The following is a 14,279-nucleotide window of genomic DNA, read 5'->3' on the forward strand; positions in this document are numbered from 1 at the left end:
CAAGGTCACCAATGACTTCCTCACTGCTAAATCTGAAACGTGTTTTTCCTTTATCTGACTGCTTTGCTGAACTTAACACAATTACACACTTATTTCTTTTCAAAAATCTTCCTTACCCCTGGCTTCCTAAACAGCGCTTTTCTAGTCTTTCTCCAACTGCCCTTTCAGTCCCCAGCACCTCTGTCCTCAGCCATCTTTTCTTTGCTTTCTTCACCTCTGTCTGCCTTGCAGTTTTACCCACTCCAAGGTTCTGGTGCTCACCTCTAGATGCCGATGACAATACATCTACACCTCAGCAACAACCCCTCTCTCTCCTTAGATCTACACCACTCCTTTCAAAACACCCCAACATCAGCAGGAGTATCACTGTGGACATGAAAGTTCAGGTGCTCTCTCTGCACCTGTCCTCTCCCTTCCTGCTGAGCATAGTCCCTGTCTGGCAACCTCCTGCCTGGGCCATCCCCTGCTCCCCTCTCCCAGGAAGGAGAGCTGAACCTGAGAACATGCTCCCTGCAAGCTATGGGGCTCTGTTCCATTTGACTCTTTCCATTCAGTGACTTCCAACCTCTCCTCCCAACAGCTGACCTCCCCCTGCATTGACACCCATCTTAGGGAGAAAAGTAGATAACACCTTCACTGACCGGGAAGTCCCTGACCTCTTGTCCGCCTGCTCTGGGCTTTTCTCCTCACAGCCGCTGCTGCAGTTGACTTTCACTCGCCTGCTCCAGCCCAGGCCTTGGGGCTCTCTGTGGCACCCATGGTGAACAAACCCTGTTCAGGCTACCTCGTCCCTCCACAGAACCTCACTTCCTCCACCTCCCCTCTGTCAGCATCTATAGGGCTGCGTCCTGGCCCTCTTCTTGCCCACTATTCCTAGGGACCTTGGTGACTCTCCAGCTCCCCTCGTCCTGTATGTTAATGACAAGATGCCCATTTCCAGCAAAGACAAATTCCTTTGGCCCAGACTTTACTGAGGCTCCTCTGGGTCCTCTAAGCAGGCTCGGTCTTTGGCTTCCCTCCCTGAGCTTCTAGAATCCAGGCTGAGAAAGAGCCCTGCTTACCCAGTGCTTGGGTTTGCAGAAGCACCCTCCACATGCTCAGGTGTTGAAGGCTTGGTGCTCAGGGAGGCACTCCTCGGGGAGGGGATTTAAGAGCTGGGACCCATGAGAGGTGTGACGGTCACTGGGTTCACCCACGGGAACTGTGGGATCCCCACTCAATGCCTTCCTTTTGCTTCTGGACTCACATTCAGCCGCTCAATCCTCACCATCACCATTCAGTGCCCTCACAGATGCCCAAAGCAGGGCTCCACCCAACCTTGGCCTGGAGTTTCCCCAGCTGCAAAACAAAGTAAACCCACTCTTCAGATGAGTCCACTGTCTCAGGTGTCTGTCAGTCATGAGAAACTGCCTAACGCAGTTTGGTAACCCTGCCTGCCACATCTGCCCACCTTCCCTGTCCTACTGCCCCAGCCGGCTTCAGCAAGAATCTCTGCACCATCTCCTGAGTTCCCTGCTCTCACCCTGTTCCAGGATCCTAACTCCCCACTTGTCTCTGTTGGAGTCTGAGCCATGTCCAGTCTCTCCCGACTCAGGGCCCCAGGAGTGGACCTTGCACCCAGCACCATGGCCCCACAGAGTCTTCCTCACCACCCACCAAACACTGTGAACTGTTTCTCTCCAACATAGCCAGGCTCTCCTGGAAGCACCTATGCATCTGCCTGTCTCCTGGACACCTCACAGGCTCCAAAACAAATGTGCCCCCGTCCAAGCTGCCCTTTATCCACTGTCCCTGACTTAGTCATTGGTACCACTGTTACTCAGTTGCTCAGGCTGGAAACTACCAGTTAAGAACATGAGCTCATGTTCCTCCCTCACCTACTGGGTGACCCTCACAAGTTATCAACTTCTCTGTGCTTCAGCTGTGTCTGGAAGGTGAAGGTAATAATAACACTTCCTTCAGATGGCTGTTGAGAGCATTGAGTGGGTTAATATTACAAAGGGACTAAAGCTGTGAATGGCCTCCCAGAAGTGCTCTACAGATGCTTTTTCAGTGAGCATACGAAGACTTGCTCACATCTCCTCAGCCCTCAACATCCTGCCAACCTGCCTCCTGCATACCATGGCCTCTGCACTGACCCTGCAGCATGGCCCCTCAGTCCTGCCCCCTCATCACAATCTTCCCTGGCCTTAGGTCTGTCCTCTGCATGGCTACCATAAGTCTTTACCAAAATACCAAAAAGACTATGGCTCTAGCATTGAGGTTGAGGGTTTCTTCTCACCATGGAGCCATGAGCTCTCACTTGCAGGATCATGGCAACATGGTACATAGGAAAGTGATTTGCATGTAGCAGGTGTGCAATCCATGCATCCAGTGTAGGCCCATGATTGTGTCACAACCTCCCTGGAAAACTCTCATGCCCTCCCCCAGGAGTCCCAGAAAACCCACATCCTGAACCTACTCCCCTCCTCAAGTGTCCCTCTCTCTCCTACCTTCCCTGCTAGCACCCTCCTCCACTCCCCTGTGCCCTGTGCTACCCCTCCCATACCCAGCTTTCACCGCAGCCAGCACAGATATTTACCCAGCACCTAGACAGGCAAGGCACTAAGCTGAACACAAAGAATTGAGCAGGTAGAGCCATTATGTTCTAGTGGGTGAGAGCAGAACAGATTTTCAAATGAAGATGAGTGCTATGAATAACAATGAGCAGAGTAGGTGCAGGAAGGAAAGTGGACCAGCTCCTCTGCAATAGACAGAATTCAAAGCTCTTGGTGGAGCTGGCTCCCAGGCCCATGCTTCCATGCATGCTGTTCACTGTGAACAGCCCAGACCAACCCCTGTCAGCTTGGGTTCCTTAGTGCAGCCTTCCCTGTACATGAGGATCAGGCTGGGAGGACCTGCAGCACCAGGCCAATAGTCACACCAGCTCCCGGTGGACGCACCACCCTGGGGAGTGTGCAAAGGAGGCCAAGAGGGTGAAGGCTTTGCTGCCCAGGTTTGACACTTGTCTGTCTTCTTCACAGATGCAGTCTTCTGTAGCATGAACTGTCACTCACTCTATCATCCACCAAATGGTAAACAGTTTGGGCCATGAAGTAGGCCAGCATGAGTGCCTGTCAAATTCCAAAGTGTGCTCTGAAAATAAATCACAGCTGTGCAACACATGAGCAGTGGAACTTGAGGAAATGAAAAAACACATCTCCCTGATCGCTGTCGTGACCCTGAGAGACAACTGCCTCGATGTTTATTTCTCTGCGAGCATCTCCGGTTTCCTCCAACACAAGGAGCTGCTTTCCTGGCTCCTGGGAATGAAACACCCTTGACTCTATCTAGTGGGCGTGTTCCTGAAGGTCATGTGTGAACTGGATTTGAGACAACAGTACAAGTGGTGAAGATGTCTGCAGGCAGATGGTGTCACTGGCCCTGGGCACAGAATCCTAGCAGAATGGGATATGGACTAGTCCCCATCCATGGGCCCCAGTGCCCTCTGGCTGTCATGGGCTCCAGGTAGCCAGCATGGAGCCTTGTTACTTACACTGCTCCCCATCTTCTCTTCTGACCTCTGGGGCTGCTCAGAAAGAGGGGACTGGATGCCTGGGGCTGGTTCCCAGCAGGTCCCTAGAGGCACAAGATACTTAATCCAGGCCAGTGCAGAATCCTCCCAGGGCCCCTCTGAGCCTCAAACTCATCCTGGGTTGTGGAGGAATTGTTCTTCTGCAAATACTTCTCTGGGCTGGTCCCCCCTGGATCCCGTCCTTCCCTCCTTGGGGGCCACCGTCTGAGCCCCTGCTCACCTCTTCCTGTGTGCTACTCACGGCTTGTCCATGACACATGTTCCCCTCCCTCCTAACGCCCTCTGGGGTGCGTGAGGAAGACCCTCCTCCACCTGACTCCACTTGCCTCCCCCACACAGCCCCACAGCATCTCCATAACCACACTGGGAACCTGTGGCCGTCTGGAGCTGCTCCTGGCCATAGCTTCCTGGTCAGCAGTCTGTTCCCTCGGGTCCTCCTGCTTCCCCTGTGCTGCTAATCCCCAGTCTTGGGCCAGAATCCTCCATGTTCCACTAGCATCGACCTTCAGGAGGATGGGAGGAGCTGCTCTCTCAGACTCAGTTCAGTCTCTAGAGCATAGGGCTCAAGTCACAGAGCCACTTCTTGTCACAGGGCCCCAGCAGCCTCCCAACACAGCCAGAAACAAACAATGCTCTGGATCCAGGGGAAAGGAGAACAAGAGTGAGTCAGAAAATCAATAGGCAAGCTACTTCCAGGTGCAAGGGCCAAAAGGACTGGCCCATGGCTCCTCCACACGTCAGCTGTGAGTGTAAGCAGATTACTCAATTGCTCAGCCTCAGTTTCCTCAACTGGAAAGTGGACCAGACCGAGCAAAGATGGCTGAGTTAGAGGCTGAGGGTACAGGGCTGGCAGGAGGCAGCCACCTGCTCAGAGTGCCCTGGGCCAGGCCCATCCTCCGCCCAGCCCTGTCCTGCTTCTCCACAGAGAGGGCTTCCAGCCTCCCCAGTACACAGCACCGCCTTGGGCCAGAGGGCAGAACTGGGGCTATTAATTCTTCTCCTTAAAATGCTCTGTTGTCCTCAAACTAAGCCAATGTGGTCTTTATAGAAGAACTCCCCCACCCCTACTCCCACATGTGAACTAAAATCCCAGATAATCCGCTCCACAGAAAACACTGTTGCCATTTAGGGGTGCTCTCCCTGTCAATCCTTTCCCAGCACATGTCTGCTCTTTCTTTCAGTTTACAAAGGACTCACAGTAACATTTTCCATTCACATTCCTTGGCATAAAGTAGTGAAGATTTTATCACAAACCTCACTTTAAAGGCTTTATAATGGTATTCTAAATGGGTGATTTGCTTTTGGACATTTCAGTTGTTCCCTCATCTTCCATACTGTGAACAATGCTGCAGTGAACCCATCATACAGTGGATTCCCCACCACGGAATTGCTGCATTGAACAAGGAGAGTATTTGAGTATTTTAATGCCATTAATACCAACATCTCAGTCTACCTCTAGGCTACGAGTGAGCCCTACTGTCAGCATTTTACTGGTACCCAGTTCTTCTATGCCATGAAATGTGAATAAAAATGATGACTCTAATCACATCAAAGTTTTTACATATAATTTTTCCAGGATAGTTGAAAGTATACAATGCTCAAGGACAGGGGTCAGCAAGCACAGCCTGAAGCTCAGATCTGACCCAGTATCTGTTGTTGTGAATAAAGCTTTCCTGGAAAACAGTCATGCCTATTTATTTCTGTATTAGCTACAACTACTTCTCTATGACAGTGGCAAAGCTGAATAATTACGACAGGCTCTATGGTCTCCAAGCCTAAAATACATACTACCTGGCCCACTACTAAAAGGCACTTTCTGATTCCTGTTTTAGAAAAACAATCATAAAAATTCCGTAACAGAACACTTTTTTGTATGGGTGGAGGACTCCTCCTAATTATTTTCAGTAAGCTGATTCTTAAATATTATTTTGCTTAGCAGTAACTTTTTAAAACAGAAGAATCAGAAGTTTGTCTTGGACAAGATCACAAAAGAAGACTTTGTGCACATAAAAATGCTCCCCAGGCTACAAGAGAAATACAAATATCAGCTCGAATTATTTCATCAAAAGAATGGTTAAGAAAACTGGAAACATCTTGATTAAAAAAGAAGGAAAAACTAAGATAGCAAGGGAAGAAAATAAGAAAAAAATGTTTAGCAACAAAAATACAGCAATGGCCCCAGGATGGACAATATCTGGTGTGGTTCCAAAACTGTGTGGCCTATTGAAATGGGGACTACAGGCTAGAAGACACTTTGGTCACTGTTCCAGTGACACTGTGTTCCAGCCATCACTCCAGCTGTACACACAAACACCCCACATGGCCCAGGGACCCCAGGAGGGAGTCTGAGGCCCACTGCTGAGCCAACTCCAGAGCCACAGGCTACAGCCAAGAAGAGATGGGCCTTCTGCTGCTGAAGGTGGTATCCTTGTCCGATGGGGTCCTAGCACAGAACATCTGCCTCAGGCTGGGAAATGAATAAACAGCAGGGCTTATTGCTCACAGTTCTGGAGGCTGAGGGCCAAGATAAAGGCACGGGCACACATAGTGTCTGGTGAGAGGCCATTCCTCCCAGATGGGATCTTCTTGGTTCGTCTTCACATAGTAAGGGTGGCGAATGGGTTCCCTCAACCCTGTGATGAATGTCTAAACCCACTAGGGACTCAGGACCAACTCACCTCTCAAAGGCACCAACTCTGAATACAATCATACTGAGAATTAAGTGTCAGCGTACAGACGTGGGGGCACCAACATCCAGACCACAGTGGGGAGCCCATTTTCCTTAGAGTTCATCACCTCTGGCAGGTGTTTGGAAATGGCTCAGGACACAAATTCATCAACTCACAAGTTGCAACCCAACCATTTCCTCCTCAAACCATACGAAGGGACTTTGAATGGGTAGTGGAGTGGCACCAGTTATAGCAGCAACACCAGTTATTCTATCCACCTTCTGGCTCCATAATGCAAAGCTTTTTGAGAAGCAGTTCTCATGCTATTTTCCTTTACTACCAAAGTCAAATAAGGAACTGCCCCCTTCTTATAAGATCCCATGTCCCTGGTCATGGTGACTGGTTGAGGACTAGGCATATGACCCAAGCTGGGACCTCACGCACCCTCTGTCCACAGTGAGTGATCCCAGGCCAAGCAGTCCTCCGTGGGCAAAATGTGACTTTTATTTCCTGTCTACCTCTTTAGGGCACAGGAATCTGAACACCACTCTTTCAGTAACAATAACTCAGCTCCATGAAAAACTAGGCCTCAAAGAATAAGACTATCTCCAAACCAGCAGTGAAAATATGAAATGGTGGGCCGGGGATTTAGCTCAGTGGTTCTACCGCCTGCCTCTCAAGCGCAAGGTTCTGAGTTGGATTCCCAGTACCAAAAAAACCCCCAAACAAACAAACAAATAAAACAAAATGATGAAAGAGTATCCTCCTGGAGCTGAAGTCTTTAGCACCAATATATTGCCCTTTTTTGAGTGTGTGCATTAACTACGTCAATGTCTATCCCTTGCAGCCAAATAGCCCAGTCTAAAGAAAGCTCTCCAGCCTTGGACAGAAAAGTGGGACAGGAGAATTAACATTTTAGGCACCAAGCACCTTACTAAGGTCAGGAATCACCAAACATGTCTGTGTACTATTTTGTTTGATCTGCAAAACAAGCCTAGGATGGGCTCCAGCATGACTAAGGTAGAGAGGGGAGGAAGGACTTTGGGAGCAGTGAGACACAGAGGAGAGAAAATTTAACCACTGATGTGTCAAGAATTTGGTGAGGCATAGTGATAATAAAAAGCAGATGAACTTTCAGTAGGTTCTATTATTGTTTCGGAATACACTGTGGGGCAATGCAGGTCCCTCCTGCCTTTGCTCTGGGCAGACAGCCCCCTGGTAGGCTGTGTTCTTCCTGGAGGAAACTGAAGCCCAGAGACCCTAAATTGTCCCATATCCAAGGAGTGGAGTGTCAGGGTTTGCACAGGGCCGTCTGGCTGCAGGCTCCCTACTCCACACAGGGTCCACTGCTGTGAGAAGCCTGCAGTCTGTGCCCCACACCAAAAGACTAGATAGCGCCCACCAAACAGAAGCAGATGGGCAGGGAAGGGACAGGAGGTCAGCCATCTGCAAGAGAAAGTGTCGGTTTCAGAATAGAGACCGAGATTGGGAAAATCTGTCTTTGGTTTGGTTGGATAATTCGTTCTGTGTATTTGTTTATTGCTCTTCGGTTTTTCCTTTTAATTTAGTAGAGACCTTTGGATCATTGTGGCCTGACTCAGCCCTTCCTTCATAGGAGACTCAGGGGAATGGATCTGCATCTACATTTGGGTGGAGCTATAGGAGCAACAGCTCCCTTCAGGGCAGGCCAGGTTACAGCCACCACACCTTCCTGAAGAGCTAGGACAACCCTAACTTCTATCTGTTGTCCCAGCACAGCTATTCAGAGCCTCTTTTCATTATCAAAATGTGCTGACTTGGGTGACAGATTATAGATATGCAGTTACTCTTTGCAAGGTGGTAGGTATCAAAGAAGGAATCAGAATGAGAGAAGAATCCCACTTCACAGAGACTGAGGCTAATCCAAGGCCACCTCATCTCCTGTCTCTCACCGGGGCTCCTCTCTGCTCCTGAATTGTGGTTATGGATGGGGGCAATGCTCCAATGTGCCGCAAAATGAAACAGTGTGCTATCAATACAGTAGCTGGTTTCCAGGCCAGAAAGGAGTGCTGCTGGACGTGGCCAGCTGTCTTGTTCACACTATTCCCACCTACCCTCCTCCAGGCTACCCCTGCCTGGGACTCTGCATTAGCCATAGTCAGAGGTGCCACCTGTTGCAGACACTTGCAAACTAATGGGAAGGTGAAATCACAACAAGAAATATGTCAGAAAGCCCTTTCCTTTCCCCTCCTCTCTTAAATTCTTGCTCTAAAGAGAAGGCCTTTCTTCTTCACACTCATAACTATCTCTTCTCTAACACTACTCTGCTATTTCAAGTTCATGTCCAACCACTCAATGGTCAAGACGGATTGAGTGTCCCTATCCCGTTCCCTAGGAGCCCCTACAGGGTGAGGAACGCTGAATGCCTCACCAGAATGGTGTCTTTGTCAGTTCCTGTTGGATACAGCCAATGACCACCAACTCAGGGGCTTTAAGCAATGTCCATTTATCAGCACAGTTTCTGGGGTTCTCTGATGAGGGTCACACAAGGCCAAACCAAGGTGTTAATGGGCTTGGCTTTACCTGGAGGCTCTGAAGAAGAATCCACATCCAAACTCATTCAAGTTCTTGGCAGATTCAGTTCCTGGCAGATGTCACGTCTTGCTGGCTGCTGACCAGAGTCGCTCCAGATGGCCATGCTCAGACCCCTGCACATGGCCACTTCCATCTCTACAGCCAGCAATGAGTTGTTAAATCCTCTGTGCCTGTAACATTCCCTTCCCTTACCAGCTTGATAAAATATTCTCCATGTAAACAGCCTGACTGGGTCACATGTACTCAGTCCACTGACTTGGGACTTCAGTTACATCAGGAGAATCCCTCTGCAGTAGTATGTAAATTAGGGTTTGAGAAACAAGGGAATGGGAACCATGGCCTTTAGTATACTGCCCACCATGGCACCAAACATTACCACTTCTTGGGCAGATGGCTTTGCCTTTCTTCTTAGATTACAAAGTCCACGAACCCCTTGGCCAGGATGTGAGCATCTCCATGTCCCCAGGGCAGTGTGACCCACAGCTCTGTCCCAAATCACAGCCACCCACCATGCAGGCTATGCTGTCAGGATGAATAATGTCTGAGTTCAAGTTCTCTTGTCCTCCTACTGACATCCCATGTGTCTCTCTTTCCTCAGTTTTCTAAAGGACCTTTGAAGATTTAGGACTAAGGTGTATTTCTAAAAGCATCCCTGCCCCATGCTAAGGCTACCAGAGTACTTTCCTTCGGTAGCAGCAATTCTGAGCAGCTTCTAGAAGCTGAGCACCTAACATATTATCCATAAACAAGATGCAGGGAACACAGGTCTTCCGGTAGTACCTGGGCTGCTGACCATTGCTGTGTGTCCTCTTCTCTGTTCCCACATAGCTTCCAGGCAGAGGACACCAGTAAATGGCAGCCTATTGTGTCACTTTAGTCAGTTCAGAACCATATGTCCATGGGGGACACAGGCACTGGAGTCTTGGAGACACTTTGTGAGGAGGGACACCTGATTTAATGGCTGAAACCAGTGCAGCTTCCCAAGCCAACTGGAGTTCCAGGCCATGTTAAACTCTGCCATGTGACCCAAGTGCTGAGCAAGGCTCTCCAGCATCACTCAAGACACTTGTAGCTCTAGCAGGGAGGCAAGAAAGGAAGCTGGGCACATGGGGAATTCAGACCAGAATGGAGTGCTAAAATGGCCTGGCTCCACCCTATTGTCAAAAGGTTCATGAACATCTAGAGTCTGGGTGGGAGAAGGATCTGTGATTTGCCTCCATCCAACAGAAACTATGAAATGCAAGCGACAACACAAGGAAAGCAGCTCACAGTCTGGGGAGACAAGATACTGTTCCCACCCAAGCATAAAACCCACTCCATGGGGCTGGAAAAGACCCAGGGACATCTGCACAAAGTGCAAAGGAGCAGAGAGCAGAGAGCACCTGCTGAGAGTCAGGGAACCACGGGTCACCAACCACCTTCCAGCAAGAGGAGGGCTGGGCTCCTGAGAGGCTGTGGTGAGAGGAAGGATGCTCCAGGACCAAGGGCAGCAGTGCAGAACAGAGGGAGGGGCCTGAGGTGTGGCAGAGCCCTGCTGGGTGGAGCTGGCGGGGTGAGGGGAGGAGGCTGGAAGGAGCTGGGCCACCAGAGGGACAGACCCCACAAGGTGCAGGGAGGAGAAAGATTTTCAGGAGGTTCTGCTGTCTCTCACCCAGGCAGGAAAGCCAGAGGCTCCAGATGTTTGAGAAACATGCTTTCAACAGCCTCATTCACTCCTCCATGCTGTTAGCAATAAATGTAGCGTGTGCTTTGCAAATACCCCACCATTTTGTAAAAGCCAAACTTCTGCCTTCCCAGAACTGCCTGGGGAAATTCCTATGATTTGTGTTTTTAAATATAAAAATATTGGTAAGTTAGACTTTAGAAACAAAAACTTGTAAGATGGGCAATCCTATCCAGTGCTACCCAAACCTGACACTCAGGGAAAGAGGACACTTGGCCTTGGCGTGGCGTGAGTGTCCCAGCTGTCTGGTGGGAGCAGCCTTGGTGACAATCGTCGCTACTAGGTAGCCCCTGGCTGACTCAGGAGTGGGACTGTTCTCAGAGGTAGGCACACGTTTGTGGGGAACCACCTCTCACTGAGTCTTCTTACTTTTTTTTTTTACCAAGGAAGATGGCGCTGGGGATCGAGTTAGGACTCAGGTCTGGAAAAACAAAAGGCTCCAGTCATGCCTGATTAGAACTGGCAAAAGGGACCCAGCCCTGTGACTAATTGGCCCTGCAGACAGACACTCAAAGAAGCCTTTCTGCCAAGTAGTCTGGCCTGTGTGTCACTCCCTTCGCCCCCTACCCCACCATCTGGGGAAGGTGCTAATGAGCTGCTAAGTAGGCATGGGGCAGGCGGTAGGATGGCAAAGGAGGGCAGCCACAGCCTGCACAGAGCATCAAGATGATCATCTCAAGGAGCCAGGAAAAGGCTAAGATGGGAACAATGAGGGACATCTGCACAGGGTAAAGTGCCTAATGCCAAGGACAGGAGTGCCACCTCTACAGGCCACCTCTACCATGTCCACAGCTGGGCTCCCAAGTGCTCCTCCAGCACTCACATTCCAACATGACATGGAATTACAGGGCACCTCCTGCTGCAGGCTGCTGCTCTGCTATTCATTATAAAGTCATCACCCCACAGACCCCCGCGCCAGCATCTCTTCTGCTATTTAATCTGTAGACAAACGTACAGATTCTTCATCCTGTTTAGAATATGCAGGAGTGTGATATAAAGAATTGCATTCCTCTTGGGGGATCATGCTACAAAAATGCCAGAAATGCAAGCCTGAGGGTTTTCATTTTCATGGTAAGCAATGATCCTCCTGGGCTGTGGAAAGGCAGCCTGATATGAGGCAGGAGGCCAGGCTGGCTCAAGTTCCAGAAGACAATTCCGGGTCACATCTCTGTGCCTTCGCAATTTTGCTAGCAAAATGATTAAAGAGCATAAAAATAGCAGGAAAATCTGCAAACAAGCCAAAAAATGATGGGAGGTACCTTAATTAGATCAGAGAGACAGTGAAGAGTTTCTGCAAACACCAGTACATGGTGCCAGGAGAAAGGTAAGGATGAACAGCAGATTCCATCAACTGAATCAAAAATACTTGGAAAAAATGCACCAGTACTGAACACATACACTCAATTTTCTTGTCATTATTCCCTAAACAATGCACTGGAACAACTATTCATACAGTGTGTTAGTCAGCTTTCTGTCACTATCACAAACACCTGGGATAAGAGAAAAAGGAAAAGCTTATTTTGGCTAACAGTTTCAGTCCATGGTTGGTTGGTTCCATTGCTTTTGGGCCTGTGGTGAGGTAGCACATCATGGCTGGAGCATGTGACAGTGGAAACCCATTTCCCTCACGGCCAGGAAGTGAAAGAGAAAAAGAAAGGACTGATATTCCACCATCCCCTTCAAAGACATGGCTCCAGTGACCTTAAGAACCTCCCATTATGGCCCTAATGACCTAAAGGGCTCCCACTAGGCCCAACCTCTCAAAGATTTTACCACCTCCAATAGCATGTTCCAGGAGACTAAGCCTCTAACACATGGAACGTAGGAGGACACAAGATCCAAACAATAGCACACAGCATTCATATCATACTACATATTATAAGTAATTTAGAGATTATTTAAAGTACACGGGAGGATTGTAGGTTATATGCAAATACTATGCTTGCTTTTTTTTTTTTTTTGCGGTACCAGGGATCAAACTCAGGACCTTGCACTTTTGAGGCAGGTGCGGCACCACTAAGCTAAATCCCCAGCCCTACTGTGCATTTTATATAAGGGGCTTGAGCATCCCCATGGGGTACTGGAACCATCCCTCCAAATGCCAAGGTCAGCTGCACAGAGGAACAAACTGACTGGCAAAGAAGGGAACAAGTTCCCTAGCAGAAGCTCCTGAGATGGAAAACAGGGGCCCCAGGGACTGGCATAAGTGGCCAGGGCAGAGTCCTTGCATCACCCACCCCCATGTGGAGAGGAGAAAAGGCTGCTGCTGCAGGCTTTCCAAGTGGAAAGAGCAGGCAGTAGACCAATAAACTGAGATGCTACATGTCAGAGATACTTGAGGAGATCTGCCATAAATAAAAAGAAAACAACCTGAGACCTGCAAAGATTCCTCTTTGTGACTGCAGAACTGAACACCCAAATAGAGGCAGTAAAATGATATCAGTGAAAACTCCATTATCGAATTAGAAGAAACTACTGAGAAATTCTCCCAGAAATCACAGAAAAAGAGGACAACGGAGAAACATGATGCTGGAAAAGATGCAGGTGACCCCAGGGGGCTGAGACCTAAACCCAGCAAGAGGCAGAAGAGAGGCATGTGAGAGAATCACAAAAATACCTCTTCCACTCCAGGGATGGAGCCACCCTCCCTTCTAGAGCCACCAAACCCTGGACACCTACTAGAGGTAAGCTCTCAAACCCAGGACCCAGGCAGTGTAGGATGGGGACCTTGCAAGACTGGAAAAGAAGAGGATCCCTCCCAACTTTGATACATCAAAGCAGCAGTTACCAAGGGAAGAAGCAACAGCGGAAGATCCAGAAAGAGAGCCACCTAAATGTGCTAACTATGTGCAAAGACAGCCCCCAGGGAAAGGAGACATTCCGCACAGTGGTGTCCAACAAGCAGATATCCACATGGTAAAAGCATTTTTTAAAAAGAAGGCTGTCACGAGGATTAAATGAGAAATATTCATGAAGTCATCTCAAGTAGCACCTCACACAGTATATAAACATTAGTTATCACTCTTCTTAGACTCTAAAAAATGCATCCCCTTGCCAGTAACCAGTAGAGCTTTTATATATAAAAATGCAAATCAGAGCCTGTTACCATTCTTCCAGGAGCCACTTGCACCATGCATAAATCCTGAATGCAAAATGGCCCTCTGGGGCTGCCCCTGGCAGGCTCCCCTCCCCAGATCCTCTAATGCCACTGGTGCCACCCCACCCCAGCCCCACAGACTGTGAATCCCCATGCATTTATACCCTTTAGCCTTCAGTGAGCCCCTACCAGCCCTACTCTGCCACCTTCTTCAACATTGCTATTCCAGCCTCCTGCTCTTCTCCCTTTAAGTTCATTGCATGTCCATTTGTCCATTTTCCACCACTGTGACAAGCACCAGATGAGTATTTGTTCAAGTAAAGACAGAATTGCTCCCTCTAGAGGTTTCCCCTTCTTCATGCATGAAGATGAGGCCAGGTCCCAGGGGCTGGCCTTGGTTGAGGGGCCAGGCTGATGTCACCCTGAGAAGAGAGAAGGGCAGAGGAGCACAAGCACACAGCTCCAGCCCTGCTCCAGAGATTTGCTTCATGGTGCTGTCTCAGGCAAACCCAGCTGCTCTCATGGGCAAGCCCAGGGGTCATCAGCTGCACCCATGTGTCCTCCTAGGAAGCCCACAGTCAGTTATGCAGATGTGGCACCTAGACCCCGGGTCCTCTGGACCAGTCTGGTGGTGGATCCCTC

General features: G+C 49.3%; 1 protein-coding gene across 13 annotated transcripts in view; it reads right to left on the minus strand.

Annotated features, from left to right (window-relative positions):
• Positions 1-14,279, minus strand: part of Arnt2 (aryl hydrocarbon receptor nuclear translocator 2) — a 153,139-nt gene that overhangs the window by 58,600 nt on the left and 80,260 nt on the right. The window lies entirely within an intron of this gene.

The sequence above is a fragment of the Heterocephalus glaber genome, unplaced genomic scaffold, assembly GCF_053883595.1.
Source record: "Heterocephalus glaber isolate CG9 unplaced genomic scaffold, H.glaber_assembly_v1.0 deba00001531, whole genome shotgun sequence".
NCBI lineage: Eukaryota > Metazoa > Chordata > Mammalia > Rodentia > Bathyergidae > Heterocephalus > Heterocephalus glaber.